The following is a 25226-nucleotide window of genomic DNA, read 5'->3' as shown; positions in this document are numbered from 1 at the left end:
GAAAGAAGGCAAGAAACAGTGGTTGAGCCTCTTTTATGCCATGCAGATGACTCAGGTTATAGTACAGATGTTTGAATTTTGTGTCTCTTGGAGACATTCCACAAATTAATTTTCTGTTTTGATTTGGAAACAATTTTTGTTGTTCTGCAGTGAAAACCTCTACAAATGAATCAAAAAGGAAGCCTTTGAGTTAAAATAAATCTCCGTTCAGCAATAGCTAATTAGATGTTCCAGACCATTCTGCTGCAGGGCTCTGCGGCATCTTTTCCAATTCACTGCATTTTTGTATGCACCCTTTCTTCTCTTGAGCAGCAGGTTTTTTGACTGTAATTTTTGTAATTGTTGTATAGCTTGTTGCTTCTACTAAGTCTCATGCGGAGACTGCACTTGCAGGATAACATATCATGGATCCGTGTGGGAAGATACAGTGCCTCAGTGGAAAAACCACCTTAGGGCTCCCCACCTGAGCAGCAGGGAGCAGAGGTTAGGGGTCTGCATTGCAGTTATTGCAGTCAAAGTAGTACCCATTGGATCTTAAGGTCACATTTCTTGGGGTTTTGGAGGCTTTCTCTTCTGATTTATATGTTGAACACTTGGAAAAAAAAAATTAAAAAAAGCTGTTTCTTGGTTCTAAACAAAGACAGACCTCATCAACGTCAAACTGCTATATCAGCTTTGCGCACATTGCTTGTGCCACTGGTAGGTCAGGAGAAATTTTTCACTTTCAACGATATATAACTGCTTCTGAGAGAGGTTAAAGAGCAGCAGAGGTCCTGTTGCATATATTTGGAGGGATAAGACTTATGAAGACATGATTGTGATTTTTGTCTCTTTTATTTTCAGTACTTGTCACTCTTAACTGTTTATTACAAGGGACGCTTCTGTGCAAGTCTCATTCCATAAAAATGAGTTTGTCACTTCTATTGTTGGTGCTTCTTTCTCATCAGAAGTGTTAACTCTCTGATATCAGCATAGACACCTATCAAAATGGCTGAGATCTTGTAAGGAACAGACAGGGTTCTCTGGCTTTCAAACTTTTGACCATTGAGTTACTGTCAAAAAATTATCAGGAAAGATCATAAGTGCACCTTTGGGATCCCTGCCTTGGAGCTGGGAATTCTGAATTCTTTCTCTGTCTTGCTGTCGTTGTGGTGTTTTGTAAATCACGCGGGGCCAAAGAGATGCTGTGCTACTGCACTTCTTAAAATAGTCTCCTGGGAATTGCAGGTTCTTCTGGAAATGTGGACCACTGAGGTCCTTTTTCCCTGACTGTCAAATAGGGATAGTATTCTTTCTAAGCACTGTGAAATGTAAGAAGTAAAAGTGTGTGTAAATTGTACAGTGTTGTTATGGTTCCGTGCTGGAAATTATCATCACACTTTATAAAGACAGTGTCATGTAAGTGTTTTTAATTAAAAAAAATAAAAAGGAAGGTGACCTCGTAGCCTTTGTCAAAATCCCCTTTAACAGAATGCGGCTGAGCAAGGAGGTTGCTGAACCTGTATGATAGCTTCATGCGGGTGCTGGGATTTGCTCCCTTGGGGTATATTGGGTGCCTGGAGTCAATGCAAACATAAGAAAGTATTTACGATATCCTTTTGCTGTCTGTTTTGAGCTAGTCATCTTCTCTCTGATCTCACTGAAGGCATGTGTGTGCGCACACATGTGTGGTAGTATGTCACAAAAATCTTTATTTATAAGGTTTCATTATCATGTTCTCTTGATAATTGCTTTCTGAGTGATAAGAAGTGATAGAAAAACATTTAAATTATAAGGTCAGGTTCTGTTTCTAAACATGCTTTGTATTACAGATTCCTGAGAATTATTCATTGCCCTTAATGAATGGTTTTAGGCCATTTCTTTGTGTGCCAACACAGATTTGAAAAGGAATGTATTATTTCCTTTTTCCTTTAATTTCAAATGAGATTTTGCTTACTGGCTAGAAAGGCTTGTGTCTCTGGGGATATTAGTACAAAGCATGCAATTTCCCCAACTATAACTTTGACTGACGCATGGCTTACCTAGTCAGTCTGTAGTAATCCTTTACACTTGTCACATGCTTACTGGTACCCACAAACATGTGCCTTCAGGACTACTAAGTACTTTAAAAGTAAAATAAAAAAATTTAAAAATTGCAGCTTGTTGTTTCAGTTAATGTGATGAAGTCACCAGAAAGATTTTATCACTAAGGTAGGATGATGGGGTTGTTTTACTTTTTCCATATAGAAAATTGGGAATACAGAATTATGTTCCTAATTCTGATCTTTGTGTCCAGTCCACAGTTCCATGCTCTGTAGCACAGAGAGGAAAACTGCTTCCCTACAGATAATAAGGCCGCTGAACAAGCACTGTTTTGTGACATTACATTAGCCCTTAAAGGCTTAGTGCTGTGTCTATGCAGAACAGAGGCAGAAGCTGGTGCATCTGGGATCCATTTGGCAGTTCCCATGATCACTCATGATGCTGCTCATCTTCTTGACAACCTCACCTGGGAGAGCCAGGAGTGAAAACACTTCAAAGGTGAACTTAGTTCTCAGCCCTAGAAATTCATGACTTGGTAGTGGCAGTGTTGGAGGCAGCATAGTTGAAAAACTTTGTGGCTTCTCCCTATGATAAACCTGCAAGCAGGTGTCCTTATTCAGAGCTGTGTCAACTGAGAGAATTTCAGTGGTTCTAAATGTGCTAGCAAAGAAAGACTTTTAAAATCTTAGCAATGTGCCCTTGTGTGCTCTGCATCCTTTAGAAGCAGTCAGTTGATGAGACTGTTGTATCCATATTCACTGGTACTCTCAATGTGTTTTGGCACATTGACAAACTATTAAAAACTTGTGTTTTTGCAGATAATTGTAATTTCTTCCTGGCAGCATTAGAGGCAGCAGCATCAAACCAAAGGAGACACTTATATAGAGAAATATAAACATAAAACCTCTTAAAGCACATTTCTAGACTGATGTGTGGGAAATAGTACAGAACCATACAATAAAGACAGCATTAAGAAATACTGAAATAACAGGATGCAATAACATCCACCTGTCAGAAGAGCAAGTTATAATAGTCTTTGTTGGTACAGGTCACATTTCATGACGACTTTCGTCTTTTCTATCTTCTCTGAATCGGACAGCCGGGTTCACTTAATGTGATTAAAGTTTTCTAGATGATGCATCAAAGTTGTGAAGGCTCTTTTTGCCTCTGAGAGGGTAGCTGTCTTTCTGTGGTATTTGTCATTTCAGCTTATTGATGTAAGAGAAGGGGATGAGGATCAGGAATTAAAGCAAAGGCATTGTCTGATAGGGACCCTGATTGAAAATCCAACTAATTATCATCAGGGGGGTTATTGTGGATAAACAGTCAATCATAATATATTGCAGTGTTTATTAATACTGCTTGCTTATTTACTTGTCCCTTGTCAGAAGAATTTGCATCCTGAGTAATCAAGCTTTCTTCCATCAACACCTCTGAAAGCACCCTGTATAGATAAAGATTTCTCCATTTTGCAGAAGGTTAGAGTGAGACTTGCCCACTGCCCCAGAACAGGCTGCCAGCAAACCCAGGAAAATAATTCCATGCACCAAATTCCTTATCTGTTGGAGTTCTTCAGGGAGGCAGCCTTCACAGCTAGCCCCTTCCCAGTGTGCGAGGGTAACGTGCCTGTGTGTTGAAGAGCTGAGGAGATAATGTTACAGAAGGAATTTATTAGGAGTAATTTGCCAGGGGAAGGGAACTGTATTGTGAGCTGTCAGCAAGTAATGAGGCAAGGATGCCAATTGACAGGTGGACCAAAGCCTTTTCAGTAGGAGGGAAGAGGAAATCGGTTCCAAGATGCAATTGCTCTAATTGAGGCTGTGAAGAGATAAATGGGGAAAGTTTGCAACAGCTGGAGACTGCTCTGAAGGAAAACTTTGAGGGTTTCTTATCCTCTCAGGAGGTCTTTTAGTCACCATGGTGATGCCTCTGGCAGACATCAGCAGGGGGAAGAAAACCCCCCACAAAACAGTAAAACCAAAACCAGAGTCAAACAAAAGCCCCCAGGCAAAAGGTTCCAGATTTTGGGGGTGGGGGGATGGGGAGAGAGAAATAAATATTGGTGATGATGTTCTTTGAACTGGCACTTGAAAAGAACTTTAAGTACACATCTGAACAGTGCTGGGATGCCATGGTTACAAGCTCTATATAAAAATTTCAGTAGTTATAAAGCAATGTGCATTGGTCACCAGGAACAGTAGTATTGGACCTGGGTTTTCAGGGCTCATAGGCACTTCTGCAAGACAGCTTTCCATTTTGTCCACTAGAAAGGTGCATAGAAGTTTGGTTGGCTTTGTCATTATGGATTTGAAGTGAGAAGGAAGGAAGATTATGTAAAGGCCTGCTTCAGAACTAGAAGGGGGGGGGAACCCCACAAACCATGGTGAGAGCTCATCATTATTAATTTTTTGTCCCCCTTTATTCAGCTGACTAATTCTTTGTGGGGTTTTTTTTTGGTGTTTGAGGTTTTTTGTTGGTTTGGGTTGTTAATTTTTTTTCTTCCAGTTCCATTTCATTACTCCTAGCTGTTCTTTTTTGGTGCCACTTTGAAAGTTTATCGCCTTTTTTGCTACAGTCATCTTTCAAACATGCTTCTTAGATAAGCTATATGTAGAATATAAAAAAAAAACCACCTGTATCTCATCTGTCAGTCCTTTTGGTTCTGGATAACTTATATTGGAGCAGAAAGGAGGGGTGTTAGCCAACACTTCTATCTGTTTTTTCTTTTCAAATTTAAATAGGTTTATTTGTTGAGTTCAAGTTAATAGGGAAATATGCATACTTTTAAGATGTCTGTGCTTCAACATTATTGACACATACCTGATGTTGACCAGATTATTTGTTTGTATAGTGGTGGCAGGCAAAAGACCCCCATTGCATCAGAATCCCCTTGGGCTAATGCTGAACAAACAAATGACTAATTGTAATTGCTGTGTTGGAGATACTACCCTGTAATGTCAAACTGGATGCAAAAGAATGTACTCATGAACAAAAGGAAAAGCAAAGGAAAAATGGAAGCTGCAGTAATAGGGTTGTGTGCCTGGAAGCAGGAAGAATTTTATTTCAGAACGTTGAAAAGGTTGTATTTTAAAATAGAAATATATTTGTTTGGTTTATATTGCAGTAGTCTCTAGAGAGTCTAATCAATGATCAACCTTAAGTGGTATACACACATAACTGGGAACTGCCAGGCACTGTTCTATCAGATTAAATGCTACTTACCCTACCCATCATTTCATAACTCACTTCTCGTGGGTCTTGTTGAAGATTTATGTCATGGGAGAAGATCTAGAGGAGAAAATATTGGGATTATTCTTCTTTTCTGCATACAAAGGTTAGCATGGAAGGAGGAATAAACATGAATGCAAAAAATGTATGATGCTAATGTTGCTGGAGAAATAAAAGCAGGTTTTGATTTTTTTTTATATTCAAGGAAGCTATTTCTTTAGCATTTCCCCTTCTAATAAAAAGAATTATGCCAATTTGTTCACAGTGAGGAGGCATGCTAAAATGCAGTATCTCAATTTATGTGGTACTTAGTGATTAAAATCTCTGCATCTGAAAGTAGTGGCTGAGCAACAATGGAGATTCCTGCTTTCCTGTAAACTTGTTAAGCAAGATGCTGGTATGATGTTAAAAATGTGGGGGTAGGGGAGGGCTCTTGCATTATTGTTAGTTGGGCCAAGCGTGTATAGTTACCGCTGTCATCAGAGGCTGATGTGTGCTTTTGGGAATTTATTCTGGGGTTTTTTTGCTGATATTTTCTTAGTATGATTTATCTCAATTCAGTTATTTCTACAACGGTGATCCGAGGAGGCATGTCAAAAAAACAAACAAACAAACAAAAAAACCCACCAAAAACACACACCACCCCCCCCAACCAACCAACCAAACCCCATTATTTTTCTACCCACCAAAGAGCTTGTTTTTGTAACGTTGCATTTGGAAAACAAGTGAGTGTAGTGTATCTGCAAATATGGTGGAAAATAGTTAACTGACATGATTCTTGAGATACCAACTCTTTTCACCAGTGGATGAGAGCTGCCATTTTCCGAGTCCCTGCTGACTGAATACAGAAGTGTATATACACCATAATTCTTATCATGCCCAAACTCAGTATGTTTATGGTTACTCAATGTCTGGATTGGTTGATCATCTATAAGGGGACAAGACTGTTATTTTGACATCCACTAGCACGCAATGTCTGTTCTTTCTCTGTAAGGCATTATTTAGACACTGCTTGATGTAGTTTAGCTTGTAGGTACAGCAGTGCAAATTAACTTACACAGGACAGTCTTAAACTCCCTCACAGCATATAGCCACTTGACCTAACTCAGGAGAGAGGATCGTACATCTTTTGTGTTGTTTGGTTTCTAGGCTTTTTCAACTTGATCTTGGTCTAGCTGCTATGTAAGTGCTAGCAATTCTTCAATTTCCTCTTGCCATGACAGTAATTGGTTGCTGATAGACTGTGCCTAATGCCAAAATAACTGGACAGAAATGTCTATTACGCTGCTCCACTGTGTGTCATATAAATCTACTCTGGCAGTGTTATGTGAGGATTGCCTTGAAAGAGAAAGATCCATCCCTGGTACTTGTGGAATACATTGACAGGGAAGAATGTGATTGATGGAGGAAGTTCTTATATATTCTGTAACAGGTGGAAAATTGCACTAGTAGTGACTTATGTTTTTCCCCCCAGTATTTCCCCAATATAATATGTTACAGAAAGCATTCTATTTGAATATGAATTAAGATAGAAGCAGAATACATACTGCCTTCAAGTACTGCGATGGGCATGGTTTCTTTTATAACTAAATGTACTTGAATTATGTCACTGACCTGAGATGAATTGCTCTAGATTTACACTTGTTGCATGGTCAGAATGACATTCCCTTTCCTTATGTTTGTGACCTTACTGTTCTGTTGTGCCAATTATTGTCACCTTATCAATTCAGCATTTTATGACTTTACTGGGGAATCAAATAGAGAGAAAAAAAAGCCAGAGCCTCCTGGCTTTTGTTTAATGGTTGTTTAAATATAAATAACTTTGAGGATTAGCAAAAGTGACAGGGAAACTTACTGTATATAAAAAGAAATAATGTACAATTGTGTTAAGTATTTCAAAGTTTTTGCTCTATGGAAGTCACCTTTCAGAATAGCCTGTGAACCTCCGAACAAGGACAAATGAGCCCATGGAACAGCCAGCACTTCTGAGACCAGTGAAAGAAAATTGGTGCTTCCTGAAATTTTCTTTCTGCTCGAAGTATGCATTCCAATATATTTAGTAGTACTGAAGGGGAGACATAGCTGTCAGAATGACATGTTGGAAGGACTTCCCTGAAGAAACCACAGCTCCCACAGGCTTTGCAAGTATGTTGTAACAGCATTCTCTTATGGAAAAGCAGAAACAATTCTGTAGTAATCTTATTCCCTAGAACAAAGGAACAGAGTTGTGAGTTGGATTTGGAGCAGAACACCTAAATCTGAAGAGCCAAACTATAGCTCCAAGTATACTACATGAGAGAGACCATTCAACTTAGTCAAAACTGGAGAAAAGATCAGGTTAATGAACTGCATTTCTAGGCCCATTCCCACAAGAAGAAAAACACTCCCCTGGATTTGGAAGAAAATAGGGCGTTATGGTATACAGAACACCAGTAGTACTTGTTGTGTTTCATGAAACAGTTAGCTAATTGTATAGCTCAGGAGCAGGTTCTGCTGTTTGAACTAAGTGGTTGATCTTGGAACAGGAAGTTCTCTTAATATTTTCAGGCCCTTAAATAGATGAAATAATGCTTGCAAGCCCTGAGACTGAAAGTGATTTCCTGAGTTGTCACACGGGGAGATCTATTTTTAATAGGGATATTGAAGATAGGATATGTGAAGGGAGGAAATTCTTTCTAGGAAAGAAATATTAAGATCCAAGAGCTACATCATGCTGTAGCACTTTGATCTTCAATAAATACAGCGAGGAGTTGTGAGGTACTCGCAGAGAAAGTAGGTGGGGGAAAAAAAAACAGTGAAAATGTTATTAATGGAATATTATGACTGGGAAAAAAATGGCAAATGCCATGTGTACTGGAGAATTTCAGGGTAGTCAGCCTAACACCAGTTTCTGGGAAGATTACAGAGCAAAGTCGCCTAGAAGCTACTTGCAAGCACACAAAGGACAAGAAGCTAACTTGGAATAGCCCGTGTGGATTTACTGAGGGCTAACTATGCCTGGACAACCTCATTGCCTTCTACAATGAGACTGGCTTTGTGGACAGGGGTACAAGAGATGATATTTACCTTGACTTCTACAAAGGCTTTGACACACTTTCCTGCAGTATCCCTGTATCCCAACTGGTGACATATGGTCTAGGTAAGTGGATGATAAGAGGTGTGGGAAATTGGCTTGATTGCTGGTTCAAAGGGCTGTGCTCAGTGGCAGAAAGTCCAACAGGCAGCTTATGGCTAGTGATGCCCCTCAGGGGTTGATGCTGATGCCAGTACTGTTTAACATCTACGCTGATAACCTGGGTGACGGGACGGAGTGCACTCTCAGCAAGCGACCACATTGGGGGCAGTTGGTGATGAGATGGAATTCAGAGGGACCCCAATAGGTTGGAGAAGTGAGGGCATTATGGATCTTGTGAAGTTTGACAAAAGCAAATGCCAAGTCCTACATCTGGGATGGAGAGTTGCTGTGCAGCAGGGCAACAGCCTATGTTCCAACTGAATGGAAGAAAGCAGCTGTGTAGAAAAGGTGGATAACCATTTGAATTCAGGTCAGCAGTGTGCCCTTGTGGCAAAGAGGGCTAATTTCATAGTGATCTGCCTTAGCAAGAAGGCAAACAGCAGCCCAAGGGAATGGATTCCTCCCCTCTGGTCAGCACTTGAGACCATGTCTGGAGTACTGTGCCCAAGTTTGGGCTTCACAGTAAAAGACAGGTATCAAGAGTGGAGCAAGTCTGGCAAAAGGCCACCAAGGTGGTCAAGCTGATGGAAAACATGACGTATTGGGAGAGTTTGAGAGAATGGGGTTTGTTCAGCCCTAAGTAGAGAGAGGGAAGAAATACTAGTGTTGTTTAACTACCAGACTAGGAGTTTATAGAGAAGACTCTTCTCAGATACCCACAGTGATAGTATGAGAAGCAATAGACACAAGATGGAATATGGAAAATTGCGTTTTAAATAGTAGTGTGGTAAAGCACTGGGACTGGTTGCTGACAGAGAAGTTGTTGAATGTCCTTTCTTTAGGATATTCAGAACTCAACTGGAGAAGTTCCTAATCAATCTGATTTCATTGGCCTTGCTTTGAGTTGAAGGAGAGGGAAACCATGTGACCACTACAGGTTCCTTCCAATTATTCAATGGCTCTTTGTTTCTAGGCATTCGTGGTGAGAAAGCCTACGTGTTCTCTGTTTTCTGTTGGAGAATGAAGTTATGGTTTGTGATTATTATGCAGTGCTGCCAGCTCACCTTAATGCAGGATGCAGGCATTGGAAATTACTTTTCATCCATATTTTACTGTTGTTATATCACACTCAGAAGGGTGCTTCTAAAAGACCAAACATAAATGATCAAAAGTTTGAAAAACTAGGTTTTATAAAAATTTCACCTTTCTCTTTTTCTCACCTTCCAAAAAAGTCAGGAGATAAGTGATTATGTGCTACTTGCATGCCTCTCTAGCGGTCACCTGTAGAGCTCTGTAGGATGCAAGTGGTGCAGTTTGAGGAAGAATGAGTGACCCTTAACGTGGGGCTTAAGAAGCATTCCAGGCCTGGAGATGAAAGGATGAAGAACAAATCCTCTGTATTATTGAAGCGTGTGAAAGGCATGAAAGAGCTAGAGGTAAATCAATAGTTTGCATTTACAGCACAGGAGAAGGGAAAAAAAAAAAAGATATACTGGGATTTATTTTTCCAGCTTATTTGAGAGACACTTTTTTCCACTTTAGGAAGCACAGAACTGAGCTTTCTGTAGCACTGTATGCCTTTGGCACCCTGGAAGGTGTACCCAAAAGAGAACTGTTCCCTCTGTTTCCCAAATAAATGATTTGATAATTAAATGCCTAACTGTGACTATGGCTAGCAATTCTCAATAAAGCAGCAGAGACTAAAACTAAACTATTGAGGTTCAGTGCTTGCAGAGATGGCGATTAATATACAATTGAAATATGACTGAAGGAAATCTTTATCAATTTTAATCAAAGTTTCTCAGTGGGAGTAGGAGATGAGGTTAAGAGGACATGGCCTACCCATTTTTAGCTGTTTGTTCAGCCTTATTAATTTAGCTTGTCTCTTTAAAACTTCTTAGCTATACTGATTAAATACTATATATTTTACTGCTGTAAGAAGTCCCTTCTCCATGTCTAGATAGGTGTTTGGGTAGCACCTGTCTCTGGTCTACCTTAGCGCTGTGTGATAATGTGACGCATTACCTTTTAATATAATGACAGATTCATTTCAAAGGCAAGCAAGTTAAAGTCCTCCTCTTAGTTTGCATAGACCCCCTTCAAGAATAGGAAATGCCAGGGCATTTAAGATCAAATACTGTATAAAGGTGCAAAAATGTAGTGTTAAAGTGTAATTTAAAATGTGTAAGAAAAGACAGCAGCCTTCTCTGTGAGGATGTTAGGGATATTATCTCTAGTATTCATAGAAACTTATTGCTGCTTTGCCTGAAGTCACCTAATACTTTCAAAATGAAGTGTAGGGAAATCACTGTGTTCATTAGATCAATGTGATCAGCCCACAGCCCTTTATTATCCTCACTTGTGTGACACATGCTATTGCTCCATGCAGCTGAAGGGCACAGACTTAGGACCTCTCAGGTGATAATATGTTTTAGTCTAGATTGTTACAGCTACACTTCTCAGGAAACAATAGTGGTGGAAAAAGTTTCAGAGAGTGGCTGAATATCTTAGTCACCCAGTATCATTGAGGCTGCGGTGTTGCATGCCTGTATCAACTTGTTCTTCTAGATAAGGCCCAGGTGTAGCTTTGCTGTTGAATCTCATGACAGGAGCCATTGCTGCCTGTAGCTATAAGGTGGAGGCCACTCCATTGTGGTGTAAAAATTGTAATGCTGAGGTGCTTTCTAGTGAAATGATAAGAAAGGACTAGAGTGGGTGGCTTTTGTGGCCGAACTTCATCTTTTGCCTTGAAAAAAGGGTAGCGAGGTGTGGGAGATTAGATGTCTCCCTTGAGTGATATTACATTTGTAATTGGGATAGCAGAGGACGCTGGGAAAGAACTAATACCAAAGACAAAGCAAACTGGCTGAGGGGAATGAAGTCCCAGGTCAAGGTGAGCAAGTTATTCAGAACCACTCTGCTTTTTCTCTTCCCTGCTGACTTTCTTCAGATACAGTTGTTCTTGAATGATCACAATCAGTATATCAAAATAAACGCTTTATAGAGTAAGGTAAAAGGAGTTGCTGGCAAGACTGTAAATTCTCTCATGGAACAAATGATAACTCAGCTCAAGAGCCCTTTTGTCCTGGCAGTGCGGGAAGGATATAAATTCTCTGAAAGTATCTGTCAGTCGGAATTGCTCTGCATTCATCATGCCAGCCCTCTGCATCATTCATGAATGTCATAAGAGACTAAAGAATTGGCACTTCATGGTGAGAATGATTAAACAACCATTATGCTTGTCTCTTACTCTGGCATGGTACCTCTTAACAGATTGCCTGTATAATGCTCATGTATGTCCACCTCTCCTAATGGTGGCTGTCTTTTCATGGTGGCAAGAGGAGGCAATAGCAAGAAAAGCTGCATATCATTTACAGAATACTTTGTATACTGTATTACTAGCTCTGGATGCTTTTTGTTTTTACACTCCCACTATGTGACCTTGGGGAAGGTTAGAGAGCCTTGGGAATGATGAGCTTCTATAAATGCATTTCTTCTCATCACTGGCCTTCCAGTAGTTGTAAAGGACAATGTTTTATTTGAGGTGAGGTCAAAAAGGTCAGAACTCTGAGTTTGTTTCCTTCGTAGACCAAAAGAGCCCCGTTTAGTCCTAGAAGACTAGGTTGTGTCTACAATAAGAAGCAGCATGAGAGTGGGTTTGCAGAATGAAATTTGGTACCACCTGAGATCCATACTGCAGGCATTTTACTTCTGAAGTTTTACTTTGGATTAGCTCTAGTCTGGTCCTTTTGACTAGTTACTTGTTAACAGCTGGATTGCATCTTCCAGTTTAGCTTTATTTGAAAGGAGTCAGGTTTATGTACTCTGAGACTGTTCTGATGTGAACTGAAACATGGCAAGTGGTGATAGATCAAGAAGTTTTATTTCAAAAGCAACAAACAAACTGAAATCATAGAATCATTTAGGTTGGAAAAGACCTTTAAGATCATCAAGTCCAACAATAAACCTAACGTTGCCAAGTCTACCACTAAACCATGTCCCTAAGTGCCACATCTGCACATCTTTTAAATATCTCTAGGGATGGTGACTCAACAATTTCCCTGGGCAGCCTGTTCCAATGCCAGATAACTCTTTCAGTGAAGAAATTTTTCCTAATATCCAATTTAAACTTCCCATGGTGCAACTTGAGGCCATTTCCTCTTGTCCTGTCACCTGTTACTTGGGAGAAGAGACTGATACCCACCTGGCTACAACCTCCTTTCAGGTAGTTGTAGAGAGCAAGAAGGTCTCCCCTCAGCCTCCTTTTCTCCAGGCTGAACAACTCCAGTTCCCTCAGCCACTCCTCAGAAGACTTGCTCTCTAGACACTTTACCAGCTTCATTGCTCTTCTTTGGACACACTCCAGCACCTCAATGTCTGTCTTGCAGTGAGGGGCCCAAAACTGAACACAGTATTCGAGATGCGGCCTCACCAGTGCTGAGTACAGGGGGACGATCACTTCCCTAGTCCTGCTGGCCACACTGTTTCTGATACAAGCCAGGATGCTGTTGGCCTTCTTGGCCACCTGGGCACACTGCTGGCTCCAGCTGTTGACCAACACCCCCAGGTCCCTTTCCACCGGGCAGCTTTCCAGCCACTCATCCACAAGCCTGTAGCATTGCATGGGGTTGTTGTGACCCAACTGCAGGACCCAGCACTGAGCCTTGTTGAACCTCATACAGCTGGCCTCAGCCCATTGATCCAGCCTGTCCAGATCCCTCTGTAGAGCCTTCCTACTCTCAAGCAGATCCACACTCCCACCCAACTTGGTGTCTGTCATCTGCAAACTTACTGAGGGTGCACTCAATCCCTCATCCAGATCATTGATAAAGATATTAAACAGAACTCTCCCCAATACTGACCCCTGTGGAACACCACTTGTGACCAGCAGCCAGCTGGGTTTAACTCCATTCATGACTCTTTGGGCACAGCCATACAGCCAGTTTTTTACCCAAGGAAGAGTACACCTGTCCGAGTCATGAGCAGCCAGTTTCTCCAGGAGAATGCTGTGGGAAAGGGTGTCAAAGGCTTTACTAAAGTCCAGTTACACAACATCCACAGCCTTTCCCTCACCCACTGAGTGGGTCATCTTGTCATAGAAGGAGACCAGGTTAGTCAGACAGGACCTGCCTTTCATGCTAATAGCCAGCAAAAGGTTAGATCTCTGAAAACCAGCTTCCCATTCCCAACTCTGCTGCTGATTTAGCATGTGAGATTTGGTAAAACTCTTACCTTCTGGGGCTCTGAATATCTAGTAGCCAATATTTCTGGCCCAGCTCTTTGTAGCATTCAAGCCTGAAAATTTGAGTTTGATCTCCTGCAGTGAAGACTGTAAATGGTAATTGTATTTTCTGTTTTAATACCTATGACTAAGGAAATGTGAACGGGTATGTAAGGAAGAAAGAAGGATTACCTAAATTTAAAACCAAACCTTGTAGTCTGTAGCCACACAAGATATTATGCTACTTAAACTTGAAGTGACTAAATGAAACTGAGAGAACAGCAGTTGTCTTTGTGGTTTGTTTGGTTGTTTTTTTTCCCTGATAGTTTATTTGTTTTAGTGGAATAAATCGTAGCTTAAGGATCAAGACTAGAAAGAGATCCTTTGGAGGGGGGAGTTGAATGGGCTGCGATCAATAGTAGCAGTTTGGCCTCCATCCATCCTGAGCTGTATCTAGGCCATTTGTTACCATTCAGATTCTGTAAAACTGTCGTGAACTAACATCCTTATTTTTCCTCCAGGCCCCAAATGAGCTATGAATCCTGCTGTGCTTCTCATTGCTAACAGTGGTCTCTATATTCAGTTCCTCTGGCATGCTGCCTTCTGGGCTTCTCCAAGGACATTCTCTCTGTGCACCCTTTTATCAGGAAACACCAAGAAATAAGAAAATGCATCCAGATTCCAGCTCCTGTTTGGCAGCAGACTGCAACTAAGAAATACTTATATCTACCTTTACTGAATTTAGTCACCCTTGCACCTAATGAAGTCTCTTTCCAGGTGGTAGTTAACTTTGACCCCAGTAAACATGTCCTGCAAGGGTCATGGTAACTGGGCAGAGTTTTCTGGACACTTCTGCCCAGTAATTTTCATATTTCAGTTGTAGTGTTTGTAGTTTCTTTGGATCTCTTTGTTTTAAGCCTTTTGTCATCTTGTAATGAAAGTTATATATTTGTTATGTTGTTGTGTTGGGGTGTTTTTTGGTTTTGGGTGTTTTTTGGTAGGATGCTTTTCATTTTCTGTGGTGTGTTTTTTTAAAAAAAACAAAAAAACTAAAACCAAACAAAAAACCCAAAACAAACAAAAAAAACCTGGAGGAATTGTCCTTGTGGACCTTTTCCAGATTGTCATCTGGCTGCCTAAAGCTGTGGGGGCTGAATTTGATAACTCAACTGGTCTCTTTACTGAAAGAAATGACTTAAGGGCTGAGGGTGGCTGCGCGATAAAAGTCTGCAAGGCAAGGTTGACACTGAGACGACAGATTACTGTGTTTTCCAGTACAAGAACTGGGGAATATGTAATCTATTTAGCAAGAGCAAGTATGAAAAAGGTGATTCTTCACACAATAGAATCACTCAGGCTGAAGGAGACCTCCAGAAGTCTCTAGTCCAAATGCCTACTCAGAGCAGGCTCAGCTGTGAGGTCAGATCAGGTTGCTTGGGGTTTTATGTAGTCAGATCTCCAAAACCTCCACACACAGAGACTCCAAAATCTCCTTGGGCAACCTGTTTGACTGCTTGTCTGTCCTTGTGAAAAGAAAGCTTTTTGCTTCTCGCAAGTCAGATTCTCACACTTCAAACTATGCGTATTGCTTCCTGTTTGCCAGCTGTGCACCACTGTGAAGAGCCTGCCTTTGTCTTCAATAACCTCCTTGCAGGTGCTGTGAGACTGCCCTTAGGTCCCTTTGAAGTTGTGTTGTCTTCAAGCTGAGCAAGTCCAATCCTTTGGCCTTGCCTCACAAGGCAGGCACTTCAGCCACCCATCTTCATGGCCCTTCATTGAACTGACTCCAGTTTGTCAATATCGATCTTGTATTGGGGTCCCCAAAACTGGATGCATTATTCTAGATGCAGTCTAACAAGCACTGAGTAAAGGTGCATAATCACTTCACCTATTAACAGGCTATGGTCCTGTTAATAGAGTATAGGATGCTCGTAGGCTGCCTTTGCCGATGTGGCCCACAGCTGGCTAGTGTTCAGCTTGCTACATCAGTGGTAGATTTGTGTAAGTCGTTGCTAAAGGTGTGTAAGTCATTACTGTGAATGCAAAACCTCTAAATGCATTCAAGGAGAGACTGGATAAGTATTTGGAAATAAGATCTCTTTAGGATTACTGTATAAACAAACCACATGAGGCTGAGTTAATTGCTGAAAAAGCTTATAGTCTGGGTGCATACTTTAAGGAAATACAGTTGCTCTACTCTTAGTTTTCCCTGGGTGTCCTCTTAGGATCAGTGTTGAAGACATGACAGTGAACTAGCCGGATCCTTGCCTAACCAATTAAGTTGTTATAATGTAAATGAAGATATTGCTGAAATATTTTCCTAGTTGCAATCTGTTAGGTTTAAGTTGGTATGCCTGTAGTCATCTTGGGTCCATTTTAGTGAGCAGCTAATCCCTATATTCCTTCTGAGATGATAAACATCCTCCACATGCCTCATGGCAAATTCCGATTTGGGGGAAAAAAATCAATCTTCCCAGTATCCCAGGGAAATCCATAGTTCAAGAGTAAGCTATCTTGGACCTTCTAGTAGTTCTAGGAACACACCCTTGCTCTCCCCCTTTTCCTCTTCCAATCTTTTTAATGCAGTGTAACTAATAAGAAGTAGCATACTGTCTGATCCGATTGTTGGCTGATGCACGCATACTGGGAGCAAAGTGACTTGTATTAATTTGCTGTCATTAAAAAAGACAAACACAGAAAGCAGGCATGATCCGAATTGCTGCTTCCGTTTTGTGTTAGTCTTGCAGATTTTCTAACTCCTCCTCCTTTCTGCATAGAAGCAGCTCCTTCATGGTTTCAAGCGGGAAAGGAATTTCAGTTTCATGTCGAACCATGTCTGCTTTTTGAGATGTGAGATAATTATTGTGTTCAATCTGGGTCTCAAAGGGTTTGTCAAGAGAAAAGCAAGCATCCTGAAAGGAAAAAGAGCTAGTTCATGAAAACTCCTTTTAAGCACAGAAGCTTGCTTTTTTGAGGATTAGACTGGAAGCTTTGCATTTTTGGGGGATTTAAATTTTCTTAATTCTTGGCCAATTTAAAGCTCTTGATAAATAAAAGGATATTTCAGCAGTCATATCATAAAAAGTATCAGGTCTGTGTGTTGTCTCCTAGGAAGGATCCTGTGATAGAATAGTCAAGTGAGCCAAATGATGATGCTATAACCTTTTTCAATTCCCCCCCCCCCCCCCCTTTTTTTTTTTTAATCAGGTTGGTGTTTGTATTAACAGATCTTTTAAACTCAGGGTGTGGAAAATGCAGCAACTGGGGCACAGAGATGTGCAAGTTCCAGAGAGGACCTTTCAGAGAAGGGGGAGTAAGACTTTTCGTTCTGAGTGATGATACTGATTGACTGGGCTTCTATTTCCTGATGTGTGTGATTGAGTGACAGTAACTCAAAGGTGTCCCTGGGATATCCTGATATTGCAGATCATTCCATATACTGTAAGAATGTTGGCGTATATGCTTGAAGGCAGGGAATGTGTCATCTTTAGACAATATAGATATTCCAGCACAACTAGAGTTGACTCAGTTCAAGTGATTTCAAGTAATGAAGAGTCAGATAAATCATCCATACTATTTGGGAAAACTAGGTAAAAACTTTAACTATTTCCATCACTGTTATTGTTCTTAATGCATACAGACACTTGCATTTCTTTGATTGTCCTCAAAATATTCTTTTGTCAATCTCTCAATCTTTGCTCCTAAGAAATTCCTTTAGAGGAAATTTGGAGGTGCACAGTGTCTGTGGTCTATATGATGTGGCAAGAAGGAGTTAAGTTGGAAAAACAACTGTCGAAGCTTCATTTTTTTACTCAGCCAATGCATGTCCTTTTGACAGTGCACAGGTATCAACTGATGTTTTATTGTCTGTGTTGCCATGTGATAAACTTTTGGGGAGCAATAAATAGTCAGAAGCCATTTGAACGTTCTGGTGCTCTTTTGTGGTTTGTGCAATCCGTATTGTTTGCTTTAACTCCCCCTTAGAGCTGGTGTTCAAAACAGCTCGTTTCCTCAAGAGTGTAGCAAGCATAAATAAATAAGATGTTGAACTGTCTGACTGAGTTAATGCCTGAAGATCTCTGCCGCTGTTGTGTCCCTGACTGGAAACTAAGCGGTCAAATATGCAGTTTACCTTAAGTTCTGAACATAAGGTAGAGACCTTAATTTTTAGGGCAGTGATCAGATTAATCTGATCAGATTTCAGGCAAATCCTCCAATTTATTTTATCAGAATTTTCTGTTAGAACAGAAATTGGTCTTAGCAGCTCTTTGTTGCTTTGTTGATCCCCACTTGTTAGGGCAGAATAGCTCTCTATATATGATGTTTTGGGGAACTGCTTTTTTCATTACATGACCAAATAATGATGCTTCCTGCTGCAGCAAATTTCATCTCCTTTCTGCAGATGTATGCTTGATCTCTTCTCACCTACTTTCATGCCAGTGTTCTAGCCTGCATTCCTGTACTAGTGCCTTTTCTGGTGATGGACTTAGTAAATGAACTGCCTAGTCCAGGTACAATGAGATAAGGGTCACCATTACTTTTTTTTTTTTCTTATTTCTGTGAGTTTGTCAAAACTTCCGCCTTTTCTTATTGAGACTTTGTGGGAATTTTTTAATATCTGCATAAACTATCAGGTCTCCATTATTTAGTTGCCCTTTTAAAGGCCTGCTGATTAAAGGGCTGCTAATTACAGGTGCTACCAAGGTTTCCTTCCTGATGTGAATTAGGTCGTGCGTTGCTCATGTAACCTGTGGTCATGTACAATGTGTTACTGATCCCATCCTTTGACATTACTTCTTGAAAATAACCTAAATTTCATTTTCCTGCCAAGAAAGAAGAGCAAAATGCCGTCATCACAAATTTTCCTGTAGTTGAACTGATAGCTTCCTGTTAGAGAGCAGAAGGTTATGATTATTAATAAACATGGTAGGACCTTTACACCAGCATATGAAGTACCCCAAGAGTCTCATCAGAGCTACTGGATTAAGCAGAAAATATAGTAGGACCATAAAGTAGGCGCGAAATGGTGGGGGGGGGGGGGGGGGGGGGGGAAGAGTCCAAAGAAACCAAGAAATGGGTAAGGAAAATGCAGTAGGGTTCTCTTGTATACTTATAAGTCTTTGAGTTTAAAAATTGTGTCTTCCATTTCTTCCCTTACTGAGGAATATATAAAAAAAAAACTCTAGTCCTTTTCCAAAAATGTTAAGAAGTAAAACAGTATCTATATTTTAAGAATTCTGTGCAAGAGAATAAAGACATAATTGAGGGAAAGGTATATGCCTTGTCTTGCATGTTATTTTAGGTAGGAAGAGGTTATCATACCTCATGTTTTTTTGTGAATTACCGCCACAATCAGGATATTTATGTTTTGTGTTGGGTCATGAGTGGCAGGGAACTGCAGAGCACCCAGCGTGGGAGGAGGTCATGAACTGCCCTGTGTGGTCAGTCAGCTCTGACATGGATGAAGAAAACCCACCACATGCCAAAACTTCAGAGGAGCACATGGTGCTGCTGCTTGGACATGTTTAAGAAAGGGCAATAGCTACTGGGGACAGGAGACACAGGAGGTGACTTTGGGAGGGCTCATGGAGGATGCATGAAGGGAGGAGGCATGTGAGAGGGCACCAAAGTGAAACAGGAGGGGAGACATAAGGAGGTTTAGAGAGAAGCACATGAAAGGGGACATTGCTGGAGACACACTCTTTTGAAAGAAGGTGCTTTGTGTTGAATGAGGCATGCCGCTGAGAGGACTGCAGCCCAGGGCAGGGGACCCTCCCAAAGGATCTGGGCCTGTGGGTGACCTGTGCCAGAGCAGGGACACCCCTGAGGGACTCTGGCCAGTGGAGGAACACACAGAGGAGCAGGGACACCCCTGAGGGACTGGGGCCAGTGGAGGAACACACAGAGGAGCAGGGACACCCCTGAGGGACTGGGGCCAGTGGAGGGGCCCGCACAGCAGCAGGGACACCCCTGAGGGGCCTGTGGGAGACCCACGCAGGAGCCAGGAACCCTTCTTGAGGGGCTTTAGCTCATGGATAACCGACGGTGGAGCACATAAAGTAAGTAAGAATCAAGGAATGGTGGAAAGAAATCTCTGTGCACTGACCCCCACCTCCTGCTCTGCCTGTTGTCTCACTACAGGCCAGAGGGGAGGCTAGGAAGGGGGAGGAAAGCTGGTGGGCTGCAGCTGAGCTTGGGGAAGGAAAAGATCTTTCCCTCAGTGTTTGTTTAATTGTTTGTTGTTTGTTTGGTGGTTGTTTTTTTTTCCAATGCCTGAATCAGTAGTTAAAAGTTTACATTAATTGTCAATAAAAACAATTAAGTGAGATTACCCCACTTGAGCTTTTTGCTTACAACAGTGTTCTCAAACGCATGCGATATCTTGGTCATAAATTTTGGTGTTAACTCAAGTAATTATTGTAGTTTTTAAATTGGCCTGGGTTCCTCATAATTTGCATTTTAAAGGTACTTTTTAGTTGTAAAAATCTGAACTATGGCATTTGTAGTATTTTAAACTCATACCCCAGTGCACAATTGCTGCAGTTAACCCTTCGATGTGTAAATATTGTTATCATACCTGCCAAATGTTGCATTTTCCTGGCCACAGGGAAACCAGAGTGTGTGCTGTGCTGTAGCTGAGGCAAAAAAGGCTGTTGATGGCTTAGTAGATGCAAATAGAGAATTTGCAATAGAATATTTAATGTGGGGAGATTCAGAGGATCCCTAAGGCACAAAAGAAGTTATATCTTGTGCAGATGTGACAGACTTGTTTTCTACTGCTTTACAGGATTAGTTTTAGACAGGATATAGCTGCTGCACTTGTACTATGTTGACTGAAGGATACTCTTCCTTAAGATAGGTTTTTGAAGTTGGGGGATGATGAGGAAAAAGTGATAACTGATTTAAAATTATAGATGGTGATGCCAACTTTAACTAAATATTTCTTAGTGCAACTCACTAGGAGGCTTTATTTGCTGTGGCTTATAACATTGCTTATAACTTTTCTGTTAGGAATTTTCCATAAGGAGTGTTTGCCTCAAACTGTTTTGTTTTGACTGCAACTGAATAATCTAACAGCTCTGTCCATGAATATAGCTATCAAATACATAATTTGCCTAAGCTAGATATGCAGACTTCAAATAACAGCATTGTCATGTGTGTTGCAACATATCCATCTCTCTGATGTTTAAATCTCTAAACGCCAAAGTTATAAATTATGGTTACAAGTTATGTCATTTCTGGAAGAAGTCAACTGCCACTCTGCCAAACTATAAGTTTATGAATTTATAAACTTTGTGTATGCTAAACATGTAGTGGCATCCTAGTAGCTTAAATGCGTGTAGGGAGTGTTCCCTCACCATATATTTCTTCACTTCTCTGAGCTCCTAATGCTGACCAAATTCTGCACACACCATCCCAGTAGAGTAGCTGAACATACTCTGTTCCCATTTGTTCTCACATGTTGGTACAGAAAATCTGGCCCAGGACACTGTGAGAAGTGGGATTTCTCACAACTGACAGGGGAAATAATTTTGTGCGCTCATATCTTTGAATTTTTTTTTTTTAATAGACTCATAGAATGGTTTGGGTTGGAAAGGACCTTAAAGGTAATCTAGTTCGTTTTCTTCTTTTTTTGCACAGTGTAGGTTGAAATTAGTGTTATATAGTTGAAGTGGTGAAACACTAACTATAAATATGATGGAATTAATCAGTCCCTCAGATTTTTCTATTTTCAGGGCACAGTTGGTGTTGTATTTATTAAAGGAGGTACATAACTAAACCTTGAACAATGAGGTAAAACTAAATATCAAGTGGCTGCTCGTTAACAGTGTATTATCCATTGTCTGTCTCATAGAAAGTGTCTTGGAAAAAAATATGTGCTCTTGTGTAATAAAGAGGTCTTTGTTACAGAGCTTAGGTGCAATGAGGAGATCTCAAGCTGAACAGACTTTCACTTCATCAGCTTTTTTTTAACTGAGTTCTTCACTTAATTAGTCTACAATTCTCTGCAACACCACAAAGAAAGAATAGTTATCCATTTAAGATTGGAAAGGACCTCTGGAGGTAAACTAGTCCAACCAGCTCACTCACACTAACTTAAAGCAAGGCCAACCAGATAGAGTTGTTCAGGCCTTGTCAAGTTCTGGTGAAGCTGAAATCTCCTTTCCTGAAATCCAGGGTTATAATTCTACTGTTTGTCTTGTTCAATTCTCTTGGAGTTTTAAACTCTGTAAATTCATGGTTGCTGCAGTGAAATAGAAGCATTTAAGTCAAGTGCGTTTGTGTTGTGGTTTGGGTGTTTTTATTGGTTTATGGTGGTGTTTTTTTTAGTGTGATCGTAGTTTGGTAGTAATTCTTGTTATCCTTCATCTTCCACTTTTACTTGATGTCTTTGCCTTGTGTTTTCAGACTGGAGTGACTATTTTGTTTGTAATTTGGGGAAAAAAGTGGTACTGGCACAATGTTAATATGCCATCTCTTTCCAAACAATGCATTAGGTATCCTGTATACCCTCAAAAAGTGAGCAAGGGAAGGGACATTCACATACCCACCAATGGTACACACGGGTAAAGCAGGTGCCCCATCTGTGATGATCCAGATAATTCTGATCTGGACAATAAGGAAACAACTGCTGGCCACTAGGCTTCTGTTAACATGTTAGTTTGGGCAGCGCTGCTCTGGTTGTTGCAGCTGAATGATCTGCATGCCCAAACCCAAAGTACTGAATATTTTCAGGTTAGGCCTAGAAGCAAATTCTGTGTTCTATAAGTGGAAATGGAGCTCCATTTAAGCAGCCAAATGGCTCTTAGAGGGGCAAAGAAATCATCTGTCTTCATAAATAGTGAAGAACTGTCTTCCAAGCTTGTCTTTGCTGCTGAAGGGCCTGATAATCAGTACAAAGAAAAGGAGGAGAACTTGCAATTCAAATGAGAATAATTTTGGAAAGTGGGTTTTAATCTATGAAGCCATCAACAATGAGTAGACTCATCTTGTTTTACTTGTTGCTATGCCTTGTTTAGTCTGTAATGCAAATATACATGACTTTTAGAACAAACTGATAAACTGAAGGAGAATATTTGTAACGTAGTTTATAGTGGGCTGTTGATATGCCTGTGCATGGGGGGAAGACATAAATAATTCACTACCCAGTCATCTCCAACTGTCTCTCTAACCAAGAGGTTAAAGTGGGGTTGCCTGTTTCTACGTACTTTGCAATAGTCTCTCTATCTTGAGTTCAAAGCTGAATGAGGAGATAAAATTAATATTTCTGAATAATATTTCTGAAACTGAAACAATATACGTGCACGGTTCCAGAATGCCAATGTGCTCTCTTGTTAATTCAGAATTATGAGTGAAATTTTCAATGTAATCCTGATTTCAGACACATTTGTTTGAATTTACTGAGGGTACGTTCTGGTGGGGATGCACAGACCTGAAAGAGAGCAAACATGGATTTGTTTTCACTTTGTCATTGAGTCAGCTCTTCACAAATCATGTCCTTTCTACATGCCTGAATTTTTGACATCTGTTTTGCTAATGTCTGCTGAGAAGTCTAGAGGAAGCCTCTTAAGCGAGGGTGAAGTGTATCTATTATTTCTACTATTGTGTAGTATTTATTTGGAATTCAGGTCATAAAGAGCTTTAGTGGAGCTGCAGCTTTGTGGGCAAGTGTAGAAGTTAGAGAAACAGGTGGGATCGTGTATGGGTATCTTAACTGCCCGTGTGAACATCATGAAGTTCAACGAGACCAAGTGCAAGGTCCTGCACATGGGTTGGTGCAATCCCAAGCACAAATACAGGCTGGATGGAGAATGGATTCAGAGTAGCCCTGAGGAGAAGGACTTGGGTGATGAGAAGTTCAACGTGACACAGCAACGTGCTCTTGCACCCAGAAAGCCAACCTGGCAACCTGGGCTGCATCTGAAGAAGTGTGACCAGCAAGTCAAGGGGAGGTGATTCTCCTCCTCTGCCCCGCTCTCTTGTGACCCCACCTGGAGTACTGCATCCAGCTCTGGGGGCCTAAGTACAAGACAGACATGGACCTGTTGGAGCGAGTCCAGAGGAGGGTCACGAAGATGACCAGAGGGCTGGAGCACGTCTCCTATGAAGACAGGCTGAGAGAGTTGGGGTTGTTCAGCCTGGAGAAGATGAAGGCTCTGGGGACACCTTATAGCAGCCCTCCGGTACCTGAAGGGGGCCTACAGGAAAGCTGGAGAAGGACTGTTTACAAGGGCATGGAGTGATAGGACAAGGGGTAATGGCCTTAAGCTGAAGGAGGGTAGGTTTAAATTAGATATTAGGAAGACATTCTTTACTATGAGGATGGTGAGTCACTGGAACAGGTTGCCCAGAGAAGTTGTGGATGCCCCCTCCCTGGAAGTGTTCAAGGCCAGGCTGGACAGGTCTTTGGGCAACGTGGTCTAGTGGAGGGTGTCCCTGCCCACGGCAGGGGGGTTGGAACTAGATGATCTTTAAGGTCCCTTCCAACCCAAACCAGTCTATGATATGAGTATGATATGAGTCTATTTACTGTCTTCAGGGTTGCTTGATACATGTTGCTGGTTGATAAATGGGGGGGGGGGGGGGGGGAATGATCATCAGTTGTAGTTTCACTCAATTAGAAAATGTACTCAGTAATTGCCTGTACTTTCTACAGATGTTTCGTCCTTGATGCAGTAATGGGAGCTGGTTATTTTTGCTTACTATTCTGTGGCTTGTGACCTGTTGTAATAGTGTTCAGAAAATGAGGTGCAGGAAGTGGGTGAAGCACTGGGAAGTGTTGTTCCTGGCTTGCCTGTAGATTTGGGTCTAGCACAGCAATTTTAGCCATATTTTCCAAGAAGCTCAGGGGCTGATTTTGTAACTGCTGAGTTATAAAATCCTGCTCCTAACTCAGGGTGTTGAGTACAAGTCAGAATGTGAACTCGGAATGCTTTCTCCTCTCAGCTTCCTCATCTGCGACAATAATTCCTCACTTGTGTGTCTGTCTTGCTCAGCTCAGATGGCTCTTGCGAATGTGGGAGGACAGTGTTCAGCTTTGGAGAGGTTTGGTGGTGTCCTTAAAAACAAGGTCAAAGAACAAATTCTCAGGCTTACTGTGAAGACAAACACTGCTGCAAATATGTGGACTAGATATCCAAAAGTCTTAGGAAGTGTTGAGAAAAGGACAGTCTCCCACTATGTGTGAATAGTCTTTAGCTGAGGACAAGTCCAGCCTCAAGGAGAGCTGCCAAATCCCCATATAACATTGAATCCCATGCTTCTGAAACAGGCATGACTTGTTGTCCCCCCCAACCCCAGCAGTGTTTATCTGGCATTGTCTGGGATATTACCGCTAATTAAATAGTTTATTCTTGATAAGCTCTTATCTTTATCTTAAATGCTGCTTGTCTTTATTTAAGAACTAATAAAATGTACTTCAGTTTGTATACAAAAGAAATTTCTTGAGTGATTTATACCTTAAGAGGAAGCTTGCTTGTTTGTAGTTCCCCTGCTCCAGTGTGTGTAGGAAGATGAGGATGTTCTGAATAACATACATGCACATTTGGATCACCCTCTGGAAGTGTTTGAGTCTTGAGT

At 41.1% G+C, this 25226-nt stretch overlaps 1 protein-coding gene across 9 annotated transcripts in view; it reads left to right on the top strand.

Moving 5' to 3' along the window:
- The window catches only part of NRXN3 (neurexin 3), a 1011514-nt gene that overhangs the window by 726028 nt on the left and 260260 nt on the right, over positions 1–25226 (top strand). The gene's annotated exons all lie outside the window — the stretch shown is intronic.

Source organism: Balearica regulorum, chromosome 5 (genome assembly GCF_011004875.1).
Source record: "Balearica regulorum gibbericeps isolate bBalReg1 chromosome 5, bBalReg1.pri, whole genome shotgun sequence".
In the NCBI taxonomy this organism is placed as follows: domain Eukaryota; kingdom Metazoa; phylum Chordata; class Aves; order Gruiformes; family Gruidae; genus Balearica; species Balearica regulorum.
The sequence above is the reverse complement of the archived record's forward strand: the minus strand, read 5'-3'. Positions and strand labels throughout refer to the sequence as shown.